Raw genomic sequence first — 20,575 nt, 5'->3', positions numbered from 1 at the left:
AATCTTCGGTATGCACATTACAATTTTTTAAATGTCTCGTATGGTTATGTATGACTTTATTTTATTAAACTTGTAAATGAAACATGTGAGTTTGAGACGCATTGAACTCTGGTAAGAATTGCTGCTGTTGTTGTTGTTATTATTATTATTATTATTATTCCATCTGTTCACCATTTTATAGGGTATTTACTTCTGTGTGCCCGAGACAAACCTTGCCCCTGAGGTACATAGTGCAGCAGCTATTTCGGAAATACATTTTTTTTGTTATTGTTATTATTATTATTCGAAATTTAAACGAAAATGAAATCATCTTTGTGACCTTGACATTCGTCTTTGCTGACACAGCAGAACTGATAAACTTGACTTTGACACGAGTAACGAATTAAATAAATATTCATAAGAAATTTGAGATCCAATAGGAAGAATATTGCAGTTAAGACAACTTACAAATTCTGGTTTAGGCTAAGCTTGCGAAATGCCCTCCCCGAGTATTTTTTCTGTTCTTTTGTTTTCTGTGCTTCTCTACATCTCTTTCTTTCCTTAGTTTATACTTCCTTCCTTCCTTCCTTCCTTCTGGTTTGTCGGAGCCGTGTGTTCTTCAGATCATGTGGAAAGAGCCAAAGAACGTACGCATGCTAACATTGATGGTGGAGATGAAGCCCTGAGTAAATTCTAAGTGACTTGTATCCTTCACTGAACTTCCAAAAAATAAAAAAAAATGTCTCGCTTCGGTGATTCACCACCATCATGCTTTGTGGAATTGTTCGTTTGTGACACAATTCGCGGTGGCAGAAAAATGACGATTCTTGAAGTATACTCAGAGAAAGGCTTCTTCTGTCGCATGCCACGTGGCTTTATCCCAAGGCAAGGGAATGCGGAAAACCGACAAAATTCAACAAAAGTGTCATGTAGAGACTTTCTTGGTGAAAGATACTCCTCTCCTTTACACATTATTTATCGAATTCTGCATTGAATCATGGCCACCGTCCGCCAAAATTGGAAAATTATTTAAAAGACTTTAGAACCTGGAGCATGGGAGTCAACAGACGTGGTGGGAATAAGGAAGGTGCGCTCATGCATGACGAGAGCGTTATCATATTCCAGCATACGTATGAATGAACGTGAAAACGGATAATCGATTCCAGTTGGATTTAATAGAAGAAAATTTTATTAAGAATTTTAGAACCATTTCAATTTCTACATATCGAACATTTTTATCGAACACTTTTATATAAGAGCTTACGTACTTGTTATGTTTATCTCAAATACTTGCAAAAAAGTTTGTAAACTGATATTTTAACTTAGATGCATGAACACGAAAAATAAGGCCCGTAGTTGGACTGAAGGTTGCTTCGATAAACAGTCACTAAAATACTAATTAATAAAAATTCATCATTATTACCGAAGTTGACATAAAGCACGTGTCAGCTCAGTTTTCGTTCTTCACCTGGATACATTTTATCATCTGCTACCGCGCTCACCAGAAGCACTTCGGTTTATTCACATTTATTAATCCAATTATTACCTCTTGTAAAACACCTTGCGACCATACTACAAATATCAATTTGTTTGCGTTGTTTAAGAAAATAATCGCTATTTAGTCTGATAATTATATTTATTATTTATTTAGTGTTCTGTCTGACGACAGGTCCATATGAACAGGATCCTTCCATCCTTTTCTCGGACTGGGACCTGTTCATATACGTTCTTGGCAGATGATCCAGAAGTGGTTTGCCATTGCCTTCTTCTGTATGTGAATGGAGTAATTGTTGGGATGCCACGGAGAAACCGGGGAAGCCCCCGGAGGAAAACTCCATGTTGCCTAGACCACGGCCTTGCCCAACACAAGTTATAAATTCGGGCACCGCCGGGAATCGAACCCGAGACCCTAGGATTACAAGGCCAGCGTTCTAACCGCTAGACCACCGTGGCGGTGATAATTATATATAACATATAAATAAAATGTTGGGAAAATTCGAAGTTATTCGTTGTTAATGCAGTAAGTGCATATAGTTACCACTGCTTTGAAAGATTAATTACAAGTTTAGAAATCTGTGAGGTCTTTGCAGATAAAAATATGCTAGAAGACGATTCAATTGCTATGGTATTGCAAACTACTTGCCAGCACGCTGCTTCTAAGACCCACATTATCGATGTTGGTCTTCTGAGTCGCAGTGCCTTGTGGACTGATAGGTAGATAATGTTTCGGAATAAAATACTGCCTTCATCTTCAGGACAGTATGTTCTTACGGAACTTTGGTATCTACCTAAGTCTACAGTGTTACAATCTAGAAGACCGATGTCGACATTTTCACCACCATTAGAACTAAAATCAAATCTCATAATAAGACAAGCTTTGTATTCGCTGAGGTATTACCCACTTGAAAGTTAGTTTGAAATACACATATAACATGAAAATGTAATCTATGTGATTCAAACGAACACTTTGAGTAGTAATTATGTCATAAGTATGTCTCGTTGTGTATGATAATTGAGAGGTTTCGAGAATGTTTTACGATGAGGGTTACGAAACTCAGATGGTGAACGGATGGCAGTAACGTGTAGTGGATAGAAGCAATAAGTAAGCAGAGTAAAACAAAGCATCTCTGTTAAGTATCGCTTTATCGTATCGACAACTGAACGTATTTAACTGCTAAATAGTCAAAATGTATGTAGTAATGAATGCCTCGCCTTCATTGCTGAACTTGGGTCTTTGGGAGCAAAATGTAAACAATTTGTCCCGTGTATTTCTGTGTATATCTTAAGTACATGAACTGACTGCTTTAATTTCATTAGTTGAAATTACCAAATCAAAGGGAATGAGACGTATAGCACGCATAGAAACCTGATAATTTTCTGGTAAAATTGTATTCGGAAAATCTGAAATAGAGACCTCGTGTGAGACGGAAGCACAGATGGCCCGCGACACTCATTCGGGTCTTAAGTAAGTTTTGTGTCGACTGGACTCATCTACTTCAGGATATAATCTGATGAACTTTTATGACGACTGTGATGAACATTCCTGTTCCAGTCAAGGCTTTGAATTTCTTGGCCAGTTGAATAGCCTTCACATTCTCAAAAAGGGATCTGCTGTATTATTTTCGAAATAATAACACTAGACTACAACTAATATTTAACTTACTGTATTCCTATTATTATAAACTAAACTCGCCCGACCCTAAGAATAGTGACGCAATAACTTTGGCCGAACTTACAGTGGGCCAGATGTCGCTCGACAAGTTAGTCCCCCTAATAATGAATTTGTACACCCGTTGGGCTGTACTTCAGTCTCGCATTTATTGGGTCCATTCTTTCAGAGCCGATTGTGGATGGGACAGGTTATATCACGTTGCACGACTCACTGAATCTTTTCCAAGAGCTTTAACAAGTTTCCCAAAATTAGACGTGATGCTGCTGCGTCTGTATTGTCTGCTGAGGAATTGAACCTGACGCCCGGATTGCGAGTTGAAAGCGGACTGAAAACTATCGATATTTTCGAAGGCTCCGGAACTGTCGATGGTTGCTTCTCGACTTTCCGACAATTATAGTCTTTTCTCTGGTTTCGTTCAATATCATCCTTACTGTTCTGCAGCGAGAAAACGCGCGGGGGGGGGGGGGTAAAATAATATAAGAAGAATGCAATATAAAGGAGAGAAGAAAACTGCTCTGGAAGATGTTGGCGTAGTAATAAAACTTCTGGAAAATTATTTTAGATTTACCATTATATTATATCTTTATTTCTAAATTAATTTTTGTGGTTATGTTTGTTTATCAGAGTTATATTTTGCTTTCCATCAAAAATATAGGTAGCATTATTAGAGTCCTACTGTCGATTAACTGAAGTTTATTTATAAGTTGATATAATTGCGTCATATTGTGAATTAAAATTTAATTATTCGTGTTTTTTTCCGTCTAATCACAATTGTATATAAATAAAATTATAAGTACATAAGATATTAAAATATCATTTACATATTTGGTACAACTTTTTACTACATGTTTCGGTTACATTGAACCATCTTCAGGTGTAAAGTTAAAAGTTAAAATTATAATCTTATAAACTAAAACTTAATTACTGTTGTTGTGTAACTTCTGATGATGTTTACTTCCAAATTCATCAGAACATCATCAGAAGTTACACAACAACAGTAATTAAGTTTTAGTTTATAAGATTATAATTTTAACTTTTAACTTTACACCTGAAGATGGTTCAATGTAACCGAAACATGTAGTAAAAAGTTGTACCAAATATGTAAATGATATTTTAATATCTTATGTATAATTTTATTTATATACAATTGTGATTAGACGGGAAAAAACACGAATAATGAAGTTTATTTAGTCTTGTTATAGTGGTGTCAATTAAACACTAAGTCCTTTGTAATAAAACCAAAGTCAGCACAGTTAACACCAAATTCCGCTTTTGCGCGCGATCCTAACCATTTTCAACTACCTCTTTCCCTAAAATTCTATGCCCTAAAATCTGTCAGTTTTACGCCTTAGTTTTCTTTGTGGTAGGATTTGAGGTTCTCTTAGCGGTGAGGACGAAGATGGCTGTCTTCTGGGTTGTAGCGCCGTGTAGTCTGGGACATTACCAACATTTCAGATGTCATGGAGGCTGCAAGGACCTCTGAAATGTTGGTAAACTTTTATCAGACTACATGGCGCTACAACCCAGACGACATTCGTATTCTTTCTTTAAGTTGTTGCAAGTTGCTGCAGTCAAGGAAATTTCCCCACTGGTATTCTGTATGCGTTGTCTCCCTATCCAGTTACACGTTCATAAACTCTAGTTCACGACTCTTAATAATATTAGTTGACCTGTTTAAATCAAGAAGCTTTCCATCAACATCACAGATCGATACGTATCTGCCGACTTATCAGCATGGCGTCAAAGCACAGAATATCGCCTTCCTAACCGCTGTGAGAACCTCAAATCTTATGAACACGGATCAAGTCCTTGTTCTTTGTTGTTAAAAGCATTAGAACTGTTCCGTCGTTTTCTCGAACATCTACCTTTTGTTTCTTACTGAAAGGCCAGCTTCGAAATTTGGTTTTCAGGCATTTTTTCAAGATGATATAGCCATTTATTTTATACAGTTGTTATTATTCGCTTTGGTTTCTCTGTAAATGTTAATACTTTTTTTTTATTAGGTTTTAACGAAGTTTTCTTAGCCTTTTGAAACCGAAGTTTATGTAACTACTTTTTAAAAATTTAGTCCCTAACTCAAAGAAATATAATTTTCTTTCTTTACAGAAATAATTAGGTTAATATTGTTTTAGAAAATAATGTCTCTTTATGCTGAGTAAAAGTAAAGTAAATTAAATTTGAGAATAATACCAAACGCACAGCCTAAATATACACTCTGTGGGTAAAATTCAGTTTGCTGACTGCTAAATCTGGTGGTACATATAGTTACCAACGGGCTTTAAGGGATTAGTCTCTTGTATCAATTTATGTCCGTAAGATGTCACTGCCCTTGTTGTAGGAGTGGTTAGGGCCAAACAGTGGAGCATAAAACATAAATTTCATAATACTGAAATGAGGTGGACACTGCGGTTGTGGAAAAGAAAGTGGTGGCGTATGTTGGACCGAAGCCTTAATCCGCAGTGATACGAAAACCCCGCAGGGATTAATCAGACCCATGGCCGGTTGAACCTCGTGATTATTACTGACTGATGCGGCATTACTAACGCAGGAGTGTACACACGCAGTGCAAGTAATTTCATTAGTTCCCACTTCTGTGTGCGGTTGTTAAGTTTTTTTTTATTTTCAAATCTGTAATCAGCAAGTCGTTACTCTTAATTAGTGAACACTCTGCGTTTGTCAATAGTGAATTCGCACCAAGGGACATTGACAGGTCCTTCGAACTCACCACAAATGTTCCCTGTATTGAACTTACTTCTGTTATACTTGAAGTAGGAAATGGAATCAATGAAATTTGCATACGCAAATAAATATATGGCAGAATGTAATTCCTGGGATGTTGAATTTCATAAATATTTATGATTTAAGGACAGTTATGATTTTCGTATTGAATGCCATCTACCGTACTTCATCTCTTTGCTTCGGTTGACCACGCATAAACACGATAAATTCTACTTAAGGTTGATATATGTGTGGTAAGACGTTTATACACGATAGCTTGTAGGGAGTGGCGTATTCAAATTAAATAAACAATTTTCTGGTTTTTCTTTGTTTTTAGATCTTTTCATGATTCATTAAACATAATATTCATTTATTGTAGATAAACGTCCAATTCTTTCTGGTGACTGTATTAAAGAACCGTACTAGTATATAAGCCGCCACGGTGGTCTAGCATTCAGAACGCTAGCCTTGTAATCCTGGGGTCCCGAGTTCAATTCCCAGTGGTGTTCAGATTTATAACTTGTGTTAGGCAAGGCCGTGGTCTAGGCATCACGGAGTTTTTCTCCGGGGGCTTCCCCGGTTTCTCCGTGGCATCCCAACAATTACTCCACTCACACACACAGAAGAAGGTAATGGCAAACCACTTCTGACCATCTGCCAAGAATGTATGTATGTATGAGTAGGGCCCTGGCAACCTGAAAGAGGATGGAAGGATCCTGTTCATAATATATGGACCTGTCGTCAGACAGAATAATAAAAAATAATAAAAAAAACTAGTATATATTGAAAATGTATTAATAAATACATTAATTAGCATGAATAACTTTATGGATTTATTTTGAAAGTTATTACAAAAATCCATTATTTGTGACAGAGCAGACATTATTAGATTTTAGGTTCTTAAAAATATCTATGCATGTCAGTCCAGATTATTTAATTACATAGTGCGGGATACTAGAAAATACATTATCCTGTAATTTTCCTTAAAGGCTAACGGAAATTGCAGAATCTCTTCAGGATAGACTCTTTTTTATCCCAGGATTCGATATGACCGCCACTATAATTCAGTTCAGAGTATTTATTGTTTAAAAAAATCATAAAATGACAGTCATAACCTGAGCCATATGTTGAAGAATCTTAAGTACATAACTAAATCCTATTTGGAGCATAAAATAAATTAGTAAGATCTTGATTAGAACTAATTATTTCCGGAATATGAAACAGGTTTTGAAAACTGAAAAGCATTGTCGTAATGAATGCATTTATTGCAACGTTGTGCTACTCTTGAACCCAATACATATCCGATCAAACTGCCCACTACGGTAGAATCCCATTGTTATCAATCAATCCATCACCCTTCACAAACGGAAAGTAATGAAAATTGAATGAACATCGTTAAATTTATTGCTACTCTCATTCTGTTTTTCTTGTTTTAATTATGCTGAGGGAGCAGTTGTTATGGACCTGTGCACATTTAGGCGTGATGTCGAATTGCAAATGGGATTAATTGTTGCATCTTTTTCCACGCCACAAGGAATAGGCAGTCTCGATCCATTTTTATTCCCATTTGTTTTGAAGCGTGTCATGTTTTCAGAAAGAAGTGCATGTTTCCTTCTTCTTCTTCTCATTCAAGGGTTGAGTCCACTGACCCATTCCGAGGCTAAAGGAATTATCTCCATCTTTTCGTGAGTCGTGATTAGAATTTTATTAAGTAAAACCTTAATACTAATTGATATTTGTTCTGATTGCTATGTGTAAATGCTCTACATCTGCGTAGTACAAGTACCTTTTAGTTCATGGCATTAATATTATTGTTTTATTGGTCGCTTTGTAGTTCATTAGCGAAGCTCTTTACTGATAAAATTTCAACTTATAGAACGAGACATGAAAATCATCGTTGATGGTATAAACAGCCTATTTAGGGAGTCAATATTCCGAAATTTTCTGGAATATCGAAGAGAATCTATGTAATGTCAGAAATATCATCTGTCATTCAAACAGATTGATTTTAGATTAGTATACGTTTCATCTGTGTTAACATTTTCCTAAACCAGAGTCAAATAACTTAAATTTCCCGTTTACTTACGTGTTACTGTTAACAACGTAACAAATTTAACGGCGTTTGAAACCAAATATAACAATTAAAAATCTTCCCTGCGACTTTTATATTTGTTAAAAGTAAAATAATTATTTCTTAGTCGTTGAACACGCATCACATATAAAATAATATTAAAGTATGTTTAGGCCTTCGTGGCGTATAGTCGTAAACACATATTTTGATTACTAAATATGTCAAAGTCTGAAAGGCTTGGAGCCTTAAATTAATGTTTAAAACATCATAAATTCGTCGAATGATGGGCTGTTTCAGATAAGTTTCAGAACTCACTGATGTGTATTTGTTTTAGTAGAATGTAAAGTGATGATGGACGCACCATATCATATTCTCATTCGATTTCGACGTCTAATTGTGTTCAGTTTTAATCAAATGAAGGATTTATTGACTTCCATATTGAAGTAGGGAAGTTAATTAGTTTCCCAGTGAGATTTACAAAAAAAATTCCGCTTCAAATCCTTGACTCGGTGGTAGACTGGGTATCTGAACTTAAAAATGTGTAGCTGCATTCTATGCTCGCAGTAATTGCGGTAATAAGAGACGCTAATAATTTCTGGGAGCAGAGAAGCTAATAGTCATCATCTATCTAAGTTATTAATTAAATTATGAAGCCCTAATAAATCCATGTTTCATTTAAATTATTATTGAATTTATGAATATTTTCCTAGCAATTTGTATAACAATTTAACAACCATTGTATAATTGCTTATAATTTATCCCAAGTGCTGTTTTCTCTCCAGATTTTCGGACAAAGTTTTATAAGAATATTTCTCATCTTTCTAATGTACCCTACATTCCACGCCTATCTTATGCTACCTGATTTAAGACTTTAATAAGCACCTCTGAAACGTCGATATACTTCTACCACACTACACGGGGCTACAACCCATAATACAGCCATCTTCACCCTCATTCTACATTCGTTCTATAACACTCACATGAAATAAGTCGGATTGTGAATTCCGTATCTCTCAATTTTTAGATTTTTAAACCAAAGACGATGATTTATATGATTCTGGAAGGAGTGACAGCAAGAATTTCCCTGTTTCACCCAGCACTAAGTATCCGGAACGGTTTTTGAGCCCGTGATCCAAGTACTCCAGCGGTCCTAGACCGTGTATGTCTATAATCCTGGTCGACTCCGTTTATAATGCGATATATCGATATGGTTTTCATTTCTTTACACGTAACAAGTCTTTAGTCTTTGTTGTATTTAACTGACGTCCGTGTGATAAAAGATAGTCCTAATTAATGCCGCGAATTAATCGTCGAACTGCCATGTGAGATTATGGATGGTATTTTTAATATCGGTGTAAGGTTTGTGTTTAGATTTACTTGAGAATTGTTTTTATCGTGTAATAAACAACTAGTTTTCCTTCGGCTATAAAATGCAAATTCTAACCCTTCCCCTATTAATGGACGGAACGGCTCTCAGCAGACATTAAAGCGGGGAGCTAGAAACTGAAAACTCTGTAATGGCGTTTTAATGAGACCAGAGGTCTACATTTTATTTCTGTATACTCTGTATTCCTTCATACAATACATTGTCCCCGTTTCTGGTCATTGCTCAAACACACACACAGTCTCTCACTTAACTTAACTTGGTATTTATTCTCTTGGCACTGAGTGGTCCATGCGCTGAGATGCTGTGCTTGTTGGTAATGTAACAAATGAAGTTATCTCCAGCTGCGTTGTGGAGAGCAGACGTTGGTTAGTTGGCTAGCTGTGTGGTGGTGCAAGGCGTTTTCTGAGACCGCAGGAAACAAGGACAGGGACTTCAAACGCACTGGAGTATGGAATATCTGGACATTTTGCTAAAACAATTCTGTAAAGGTTTTTCGAAGCATAGAGTTCTCATGGCGGCCCGTATTCACTGTACGTGTAATCTTTTATCACTCCGTGTAGATATAGTAAAAAATACGTAAGGTTTAGAGGTACTAGCTGCCTCGTTTAAGGTTGAGGTAGTCGAAAGTTCGTCCGAAACGTCTGTTATGTTTACTATTTAAACACAGTGTTTACCCAGAAGAAGTGATCTGAAGAATGTGACAGCAAGTTTCTCCGAAACGTCAGGTAGGATATATGCCGAGTTACAAATGAACATCATGTCGAAATAACACACAAAAAACATATTTTTAATGAAAATAGTTACATGAGGTGTGTGTGTGTGTGATCCTTTTGGTTCATTCTCAGCTGCTGCTGTGGCTACTTACATGAATCACTAATTACGTCATGGATTTCTTCGAAAAACACCCTTAAGCGTTAAGCAAACTGAATTAAAAATGGGGCGTTGGACTTCAAAACGATTTCTACAGAGGAAATTTCACACCTAAAAATGATATTACACATAGCCCCAAGGAGAAGAGTTCTAATTCAGAGGCTTACAGTTACAGAACTGAGAGATTCCTCGTAATTTATTGAAGGCTAAGGTTCATTTTCGCCTCTGAACACTGTCTTTAGCCAGCTGACATAGCTATTCAGGCTCTATTTAATATTTTAACTGATCACTTTATCGTTGGTTTACCAATATTCCTGCCATGTGAGCTTTGCTTGGATTCTTAAGGAATTCAAAACATATTCATTCTCTATAAATATTGTAACCAGTTCTCCTCCTATACTTCAGGGTGTCCCACGTAACTTGAACCCACCTACTAGCTTGCGAGCTGTGACTGATTCATTTCCCGATAGTTCGTTCCCTGCTGCTACGTCATGCTGTCGTGGTTTGTTCCAAGTTAAATGGGACAGCTCACGTTATTTGAATGTATATTCTTAAAAGCAACCAGTTTATGTCCCATTGCTGTAAGAATCAAAGTCTGTGTTATTTAGAACTAAAGGAGAATTTAAATTCTGTAATTTTTCTGTTTTATATGGCTGAGAAACTTGATACTGTTTTCTAAGAAAAGAACATAGATATACTTTTAGAGTGTTTTAGAATTAAGTGATGCGGAGAATATTTGGATTTAAGAAGGATTAAGTAACAGAACGCAGGAGGAAATTGATGAACTTCAGAATTTGAACTTACAAATGTCAATATTATGACAAAATTAAGGAATATTCGATGGGCCAGGCATGTTGAGTGCATGGGACCAATTATAAATACTTGCTAGATCATGACTTGAACATCTGACGGGAACAGATCGCTTGGGAGATCAAAGCGTTGATGGAGGATAATATTATTCATTCATAATCCTGGAATAAATCTTGAAGTAACAGGGGCTGAGAGCGGAAATCGAATTTATCATGCTCAGAACAGAGGCGAGATGCTGCTGTCTTTCGTGAACACAATAATTAAGTTTAGGTAATCTTGCAAGACAGAGAATTTCATTGTTAATAGTTCCTCGAAAAAAACATAGAAAGGCCTGTTATTATTTCTATTTGCATTAATAATAATAACGATAATAGAAGATGGCGTCTTCTGGGTTGTAACGCCGTGTAATTTGGTAGACTTACTCATCGCCCTGATGGTGGAGGCAGCAAGGACATCTGAAACTGCCACGAGATTACCACATTACACGGCGCTACAACCCAGAAGAGCCATCTCCGGACTGGCTGCTAACACTGATGTTGAACTGAATAATTCCCTTCAGTTTCAGTTGGTAGGCTAGGAAGTAGGAGGGAGCCTGTTTATCTGATATATTTCTACTGCCAGGTAATATAATGCTTCGGCAGCACCCAGAAACATTTGCAGACGCCGGCCATGTTCTTCTAGTGCACTCCGTAAAAGTATCTGGCTTTCAGATGCTTTGTGCGTCTTTTCTGAAGTTCAGAGCTTTTGTGTTGTGACAGTTACATTAGACTAATAGCAGGAATAGGAGGTAAGGTGATGTCTAATGCACTGATGTCGGCTGTAATCTTGAATATTACTTTGCGTGTATATTTTACAAGAACTTTTGCTTGTGTGGGTAATGTACTTTAATATTTCATACCTGTTGCGAATTTACCCTAGAGTTAAACAACCCAGTGATGAATAAATAGCTGTGCTTTTAAATATTTAATTCTTAAACGTTTATATGTTGTTTATTGTAAATAAATTTAAATGATAATGGTTAATAAACGTGGTAACTAGTATACTCGGGTTATTTATATTTGAATTTATATGTTTTATATAATCCGGATACACACTGATGGCAGTAGTGGAATTGTGTATATATAATACACATTATTTGTTTTTGTTTTTTGTCTCTTTATATTTTCCAGTTTTTTGTTTTTCTTGTCGTATTCATTCCTTCATTTCTTTCGCTTTTCTATGTGCGACTGTCACGTTCCTTACATTGCTATAGTAACGCCTCGCGAGAGGACAGAACTACAGTACCCCACACCCCCCCATTCCTGTTCCAATACCCCAGGATCCCCAGGGCAATCTTTTTAAAAGCAGTCTCTAGAAGAAGCACGCCTCTCTTGTGAACAGAATATAATTAACGTGAAATACAATACGCTATCCCTCACAGCTAAATATTTAAGTTGTTTTAGGTCAACTAATTTACTAGATTATAGCATATAGGCTTACTATTAATGGATTCCTGCATTTTGTCCGTCATCTAGAGGACGGGAACAGATTCAGTTTCCGAAAGAGATATAAAATAAATATCTTGCTCAAAATCGTGTCCAGTGGCGAGCTAGTGATGTTGAACTTCTACGTTTTACTAGCAGAGAATTAGTTACTCTAAAAGAGTGGATATACAAGCCTGAATGTGCGCTATTTTCAGAATATCAGACGATTGGAAAAGTTAATAAATCCTGTAGTAGTAATTGCAACATTCGTCAGAATTCCTTAGAGTTGTACTTAAGTAAATTTGAAAGAAAACTTGTGCCTATGTTGTGCTAATGATTTACTTCTCCATTAACGTCGTTACCATCTTTTGCACAGACCTGGTACATGATTATATTATATACTATAGCTGATGCATCTACGTAAATAAATTACATAATCTCCACCGAGGATGAAATTTCTGGACAGTTCGTATTTTGTTAGCCTTTGAAGTAATAAAATGTTCATGACATGCTGTTTATTTAACATTTAATTTCCGTGTTATGATATTCATTACGTAAATTACTAACCGTAATTGATCAGCTAATTAATGAACGTGTTAATCCATGCATGGGGAGGGGGGATCAATAGTGATACATCATTTCTTCTGCATCTAAAGGTAAATCAATAATACAACTCCATGGGGCATAGTCATTAAGAAGCTAAGTCATCCACCTAATCAAAATATTCCCTACCTTTTAAGAAGCCAAAATGTTCATTGTCATGTCACATAGGAAATGAAACAGCAGGGAAGAAAAACAAATAGTAACATTTAAAATATACGTTTTGTTTCTTAAGTGATTATAGTTGTGGATGCTTTGGATAATGGAATATGTATCAGGTTTTCTTATATACATAAGGTGTTAATGTCATCTAAGCTATTTGGAACAGCTAACAGCACTTAAATGCGAAGTTACATAAAAATGTCAAAACTTTGTGTACTCCGGTGACGGAATGAATTCTTCAATCTTGTTTCATATCTAATAGGTTAAAGATTTGGCTTAACTGTTAACGTACTAAATGTCGTATTTCAAGTGAATTGTTTGCATGTCTTCGGTTTGGAACGAAACTCATGGAAAATAATTTATCGTTATATGAAGCGTGGTATCTGGAGTGAGGTTAACTTTGGAACAATAGGTTTGTAGCTGTAATATGTGAGTGTCAATACCGATAACGTACAGTTGTTAAAGTACGTCTTTTTCGTTATTTTAAGATCCTTGCCAATTATGTAAATGTTTTTCTCTGGTACTGTATGTCTCTTTAGATATACGGCCAAGATTGTAGGGGGAAATTATTGGGTGGCACAGAGTTCGTTGTACTGTCTTTGTTTGTTACTTTAGGATATGTTAATTAAATTGAGCCGGTATCCACTCGCTGTACTCACTGCAGGTAATCACATGGAAGTCTGACATCACAAGTGCAGGAAGACTTATATTAAAAAGATTAGTGACTGCTTTGCGAGAATTAATTTGGTTTATCAGCGTTGAATAATTCAATTAAATTTTATTTTTGTCCACTTGAATGTCATGTGCCCCTGACTTCCCACTGAGAACTTAACATTTTATTTTTAAATTGTTAAAATAAATCTAAAGTCCTTTCTTCATGACCTAAGTGTGGCTTCTGTGTGGAAAGAATTGTTAGTAGAAAGACATATTAGGGCCTGTAATTGATTTAATTATGAATTATTTAAGAAATAGGACATTGAAACAAACATTTAATGTCACTGATCTCAGTTATAATTTATTATTTCTGTCTTCGTCATGATGCTATATTAGATTCTTAAGTCAATGATTATGATGACGACAGTCATCTGGAATGTTGAGCCGTGTGTTGACGTTTACCTACGTTCGAGAGCTCTTTGCCGTCTCTATCCCCCCCCCCCCCCCCGGTGGCTTCTCATCTCTTTGAATACGGAGGTAACAGACACCTCTGAGAGGTCGATAAACTTGTATCAAAGTACACAGCGCAACAATCCACAGCACATTCATCTTTATACTCGCCGCCGTGGGAACCTAAGATCGTATCAACAGTCTATAACTTTAGTTTAAGTTAAAACATAATTTCAGTTTCAGTCAAATTGCATTGCCTACTAATAGTTTTCTGATATGTGGATTATTTACTAATATAATGAATTATATATTGTTTCAGGTAAGTCAACAGTCATGATCAGTGAGTACAAGAGGGTGGTGATGATGATAACCGCAAAAGACGACATGCAGCTTAATTTGAGATCCAGACTGCGCCATGGGACTGGTATGACAAGATTTTCTTTAAAGGAACGAGTTGTTCGCTCTCGTTTAAAGAGTATGTTCTGTTGGAGATTTCTGTCTTCTGGGTTGTTGCGCTGTGTAGTCTGGTCGATGTTTACCAACGTTTCAGAGGTCATACTGCCTCCGTCATCAGAGTATGAAGATTTCTGTCTTCTGGGTTGTTGCGCTGTGTAGTCTGGTCGATGTTTACCAACGTTTCAGAGGTCATACTGCCTCCGTCATCAGAGTATGAAGATTTCTGTCTTCTGGGTTGTTGCGCTGTGTAGTATGGTCGATGTTTACCAACGTTTCAGAGGTCATACTGCCTCCATCATCAGGGCGATTTTTCACAGCGGTGAGTATGAAGATTTCTGTCTTCTGGGTTGTTGCGCTCTGTAGTCTGGTCGATGTTTACCAACGTTTCAGAGGTCATACTGCCATAATAATAATATTGTCTCCCAAGTGACCGCTTTCTAAAATATCAATCTCACTAACTCAACTCCACGAAGAGGAGTCCTTGAGAAAGTTACAGTCTATTATCTTGTCAGTAAATTTTAAACTTTTATGGGACCATACATTTTCTTATCTTGTTCACAAGGGGTGTTGATGGATTCTATCCTGAGCCAGTTCAATCCACTCATACTTGTACATTTCTGTCGCTTTAAATGCGAAGAGGGTCAATATGTGAACTTGTCACTGGATCTGAATCTGACTGCTGTTTCCACAGTTTGTCTGTTCTTGTGCTGTAAAAGAAGAAAAAACCTTCAATTAAATTGTCCCTTGAATACACTGTTACCATCACTTGTGGTGCTCACACAGGCGGAAAGTGGACGAAAGTTGGATAAAACGTGGAAACGTTTGTTCTATAAGACTTTTTGTCACGTAAAGTTATATTTTTACCACATCAGTATTTGTGGACGATAATCCATTTACCTACCCTCTCCTGCGGTGTTGGTTGTGCGCGCGACCATGAAGATGATTGTCTTCTGGCCTGTTGTGCCGTATAATGCATTGTTGATGAAGGTAGTTTGCATCCCGGAAACGTCGGTCAGTTTTCTACGAGACTGCACTGCGGAACATTCCAGAGAATATTGATGTTTGTGGCCACGTCGTTATATATGCAAAGAGTGCATAGTAATCTGTAGAAAACAAGCAGAATATGTCGACTTTTCGGGGGAAAAAACGCTGCTACTTCCTTCTTTAGGATCTCTACTTGTCGCAAGATATCTCCGAGCGTCGTTGACGGTTACGAGTAAAAGCGTTGCGTCCAAACAACTGCTGTATGGGGAGGGAGGGGAAGCAATGACGCATACGGCGTCTTATTCCCCCTTTTTCCTTTTCATCTTCCTTCATCTCTTACTATAATGTAGCTGAGGCTCGCGGATATTTTGTATTCAGTATAATTTATAAAAGAGTGTGTTCGCAGCATTGGTTATACCTCACACACATTAACTCTTGGTGTTCTTAGCCTTTTCTGAAGACGTATTTATTGCTCCAACATTTACCAACGCACTAACGCACAGGCCTACAAGATACTACCAAGCGTCAACTGAAAGCTTGTGCTGAATTCTGCCTGTGATCGGCTGTTTTATTTCCCAGCTGAGACGAAGCTTCTTAAGAAAATAAATGAAATATGATGCATTTCACTTGACTGATTTGATTATTTATTGTGGTTACTTTTAATAAGATCGTCCCTCTTCAACGTCCGTTTAAAATTTTATTAATGAGGGTGTATTACTTTGTCTGTGATAATGAACCAACGCAAATCAGGATGTTTAAAGAACCTTTGATGCCAAGTTTGTTTATGAAATTCTGACTCCCCTGTGCACCACCCGGTACTGTAAAGTTGTTACCCGAGGCACGTCTGTGTAACGCGTGGTACAAGGCAGGGTAAAGGTTCTTGGGGAAGGGACTGAAGTGGGATGGGATCAATGACACGTCAGACCAGATCTTGGAGAAACTTCGAGCTTGACAATCTTCCTTCGTGACGAGTTAATTGGGCGATGAGCCAAGCAGAGTTGGCAGCCTCAAGACCGTCTCAGATACGCTTGCTTGACTGACGTAACGTACTTTGTTACGTGCCATTTAAAAATCATTATACCAGTTAAAATGAAGATGGCATCGTATAGGTAATTCCCTGTGTAATAAGATGGAAATAAAGCGCCTTCTCTTGAGGTTAAAGCAAATTCCGTTTTCATTTGTGAACAATCACAGTGTCAAGCAAGAAATGTATTTTACCTTTATTTTATTTATTGTGTGTCTAACGACGAGTCTACTGGTAGGAAAGTAACAACTAATCAAATGTAAACAATCGAAAGGAAGCTGTCGTGGCATATTTAATGTTCTTCGGTGGCATTTGCCTGGAAAACCACAAAGGTCTGCTAGAACAGCTGGTCTCCGAGCCTAGATTTAAACCCGAGATTGCCCGATTAATAACCGTTCGGTTGCGACATTCGATAAATTAACTCTAAGCACTAAATGGATTTCTGAATGTGGAATGCTGTTGCATTACAGTAATAGTCAAATGTTTTATCCAGAAACGATAATCAAAAATCTTAATTTCGAGAGCTGTCCGCCATTTTTACAGGAATACCGAAGAATACCTTGCTTAAATAGCACAGAAAATGTGTTCTTTTAACATAGTTTTATGCTACCGGCCAAGCTGAAATTCCATAATTGTTTTACGTCAAGTAATGTAGAGGTAATGCGTCGACAGATTCTGTTGGAGTTACTACAATTTGACTATTCGTTTGGAATTTAAATATTTTAAAATTATTCTATATTCCTCTACCTTACCATTAAATATTTTCTGTTTCTGAATCTCTGTTCGTTTACAGTCCGAATCCGTTTGTCTCTTCATTTCCTTCCTCTGCCTCTCTTTCTCTCTGATATTGTTGCACTTTATTTAGTTTTTAAAACTTAAATATAATGAATTATAAGAATAAACGTTTCTTACACTGCACCAGATTTCATATTTCCTTAAAGAGTTCTTATACAAATTGCAGAAATTCATTTGTTAATCCTTGTTTTAAGTAAAACCTGGGCACATTAGCTAGCAACAGTTAGGCCTAATTATGTTACAATACATATTTAACTCCTTTCTAGATACTTTTTGTAAAATTTAGTTTTAAATTGTTGTTATAGTTCTAAAACGAAGTCCATAAATTAGTTTCCAGTTGGTGAAGAATGTTGTTAGAGGATAATAGACCGTTGCGCTCTGGCCCGTTCTGCATTCCTGGAGGCTGGCGAGTGTCAGTTCCGTTTTTACAACGGATTTACAGTTGGGTGAGCTGTACGTGTAAATGTGAGCAGTTCATTACGCCGATGTTTGTGTACTTATATTAAATCCTTAAAATTGTGGCAATATACAGATGGCGTATTTGGAAGAGACGCTGATACCTGACATACATTTACAAAGCACTTAAGAGCTGATTACATTCTGAGAATGCTTGCTGTCATTTAGTTAAAAGTTCTTTTGTCTTCTATCTAAAATGTAAATATTGCAATAGAAAAAATTCTTGGCTTTTCTTTCGTTTCGTGTAGTTTTGTAATTTTGTATTTTACCCCAAGGGAAGAACATATTTCGATGTTAGGACGAAATGCCGAGGAAAATATTTACACGTATTTAAGAGAGATTAGTAGGACGGAGACAATTGCGTAATGACGAGCGTCATAATTCATAATCTTCCAGAAATATTATAAAAGAGGCTGTTAGTAAATCTGTAGCGAAGAGAAAGCTCGGAAAACTCAGCCATAGATAGGAGGATATTATTAAAATGTATTCAACGAAATAGGATGTTAATTTGACTCGTCAGTGTTGTGCCAGGATTCAGTTTATTCCCTTTTTATGATCCTTCGGGATGATTAGAGGAATTTAAGTCCAGGGCCGGAACGTTTCCAGTTCTTTTCTTCGCCATTATCAGAGCCCTCTGCAACCTACTCATCGTCAAAAGAGTTTCTAAAGTGCAGATGCCCGAAGCGTGAACCACTCCGCCCGCTGCATCAGATCTCCGAGGCTTGAGAATACATGAAACCTGCCTTTGTCTATTTGCTTCTCACTTCTGTTCCCTGTGCACTGTGATAAATGTGCGTTTACACTTTCATGATCTGTGTATATTAGAATTCACGATACTTATTATTCGTAATAAGCCACGTTAGCTGTTCCAGTTAACTTGCAGAACCACTGTGGTGTGTCATACAGCTTGATGATTTATTAGAGATACATTATCGATAACATCAATTCCCATACATCTAGAATTTCTTGATTGGTTTGATTGCAAAATGATGCTTCAGCTTTTGATAAGCCATTATAGTGCATGGAGCATCCTAATTACATACAAATTCCGAAACACGTGTTGCGCCAGATTCTTTGTCGTGCCACACATGAACATCACTGTAAAGTGTCTCACTTCTCGAACATGTGTTCAGAATGTCTGCAGCCATAAACTACGAGGGTCGCTCATTAAGTAATGCCCCACATTTTTTTCCTCAGAACATATTTATTCAAGATGGCTCAAATTTAGTGACAATATAAATCAATGTTTCCTTTACACATACTATTTTTCCACATAGTCCCCATCAACTTGTACGGTTTTACGCCAGCGTGGAACAAGTGCATGCATGCCTTGCCGGTACCAGCTCTTGTCCTGTGCACGTAGCCATGCCCTCACTGCTTGAATAACGCTCTCGTCATCTTCAAACCTTGTTCCGCGGATAGCATCTTTAAGTGGCCCAAAGAGATGGAGTCGGAGGGTGGATGGGGCAGCACCGTTCAACCAAATTTGGTGATTTCTTCCCGGGTTCTCGGACTTGTGTAAGGGCGTGCATTGTCATGCAGGAGCAAAATTTCTGCTGGATGCTTGTGAGGCCGAACTCGTCGGAAACGCTTCTTGAGGGTTTCCAGGGTCATAATGTACGCGTCTGAATTGATGGTCGCACCTCTTGGCATCACATCCACAAGAATGACCCCATCACTGTCCCAAAAGACAGTCATCATGACCTTTCCGGCGGAGGGAGTTGTCTTGAATTTCTTCTTTCTCTGTGATTGAGGATGATGCCACTCCATCGACTGCCTTTTTGTCTCCGGCTCAAAGTGGTGTATCCAGGTTTCTTCACCTGTAATGATCCGGGACAGAAAGATCTCTCCCTCAGCATCAAAACGCTCCAACAATTCAGAAGAAATCGTTTTCCTTTGAATCCTGTGGTCTGCTGTGAGACTTCGTGGAACCCATCTTGCGCACACCTTCGAATATGCAAGAGCCCGGATAATTGCAATTACACTTCCATTGCTGACTGAAAGCTGTTGGGCCAATTGTCGAGTTCTGATGCGCCGATCCTCACGAATAATGGCATCCGCGCGGTTCAACATGTCTGGAGTGGTGGCTGTGGCAGGACGCCCAGAGCGCAGCAGATCACGGAGCTCGGTTTCTTCACTTCCTGAAGCTTTAACTCTCTTAGCCCAGCGACCAACGGTGCTCCTATCGACTGCACAGCTTTCATACACAGCACACAAACGTTTATGAATGTTCACCACAGTTTCTTTTTCAGCAAAAAAGAATTCAATTACAGCTCGTTGCTTGTAACGAGAGTCGTTCAAAGACGCCATTTTAACAGTTCACTACAGCTCCGCTATCGGTTTGAATCATTTGAAACTCCGTACACGAACGCGGGAAACATCAAATCTCAAGCATGTAAAAGTGCACTTTTCTATCTTCATTATTGGCTGAGAAAAGAAATGTGGGGCATTACTTAATGAGCGACCCTCGTACAATAGACTAGAATATCTCATACCATCAGGTTTACATAGCTTTGTATATGTC

At 37.5% G+C, this 20,575-nt stretch overlaps 1 protein-coding gene across 17 annotated transcripts in view; it reads left to right on the top strand.

Annotated features, from left to right (window-relative positions):
* cpo (RNA-binding protein) overlaps positions 1–20,575 on the top strand; it is a 456,673-nt gene that overhangs the window by 347,031 nt on the left and 89,067 nt on the right. Inside the window, exon 1 of one of the 17 annotated variants that reach the window (XM_087347209.1) lies at positions 9,675–10,052. The exons of the other annotated variants lie outside the window; for them this stretch is intronic. The gene's annotated coding sequence lies outside the window, so the exon portion shown is untranslated. Of the gene's footprint in view, positions 1–9,674; positions 10,053–20,575 lie in introns of those variants that run through there. 17 annotated transcript variants of the gene reach the window in all.

The sequence above is a fragment of the Zootermopsis nevadensis genome, unplaced genomic scaffold, assembly GCF_977971745.1.
Source record: "Zootermopsis nevadensis isolate Lab colony 2312 unplaced genomic scaffold, Znev_1.0 Znev_ptg000011l, whole genome shotgun sequence".
Taxonomy (NCBI): domain Eukaryota; kingdom Metazoa; phylum Arthropoda; class Insecta; order Blattodea; family Termopsidae; genus Zootermopsis; species Zootermopsis nevadensis.
This window is presented reverse-complemented; position numbering and strand designations above follow the sequence as displayed.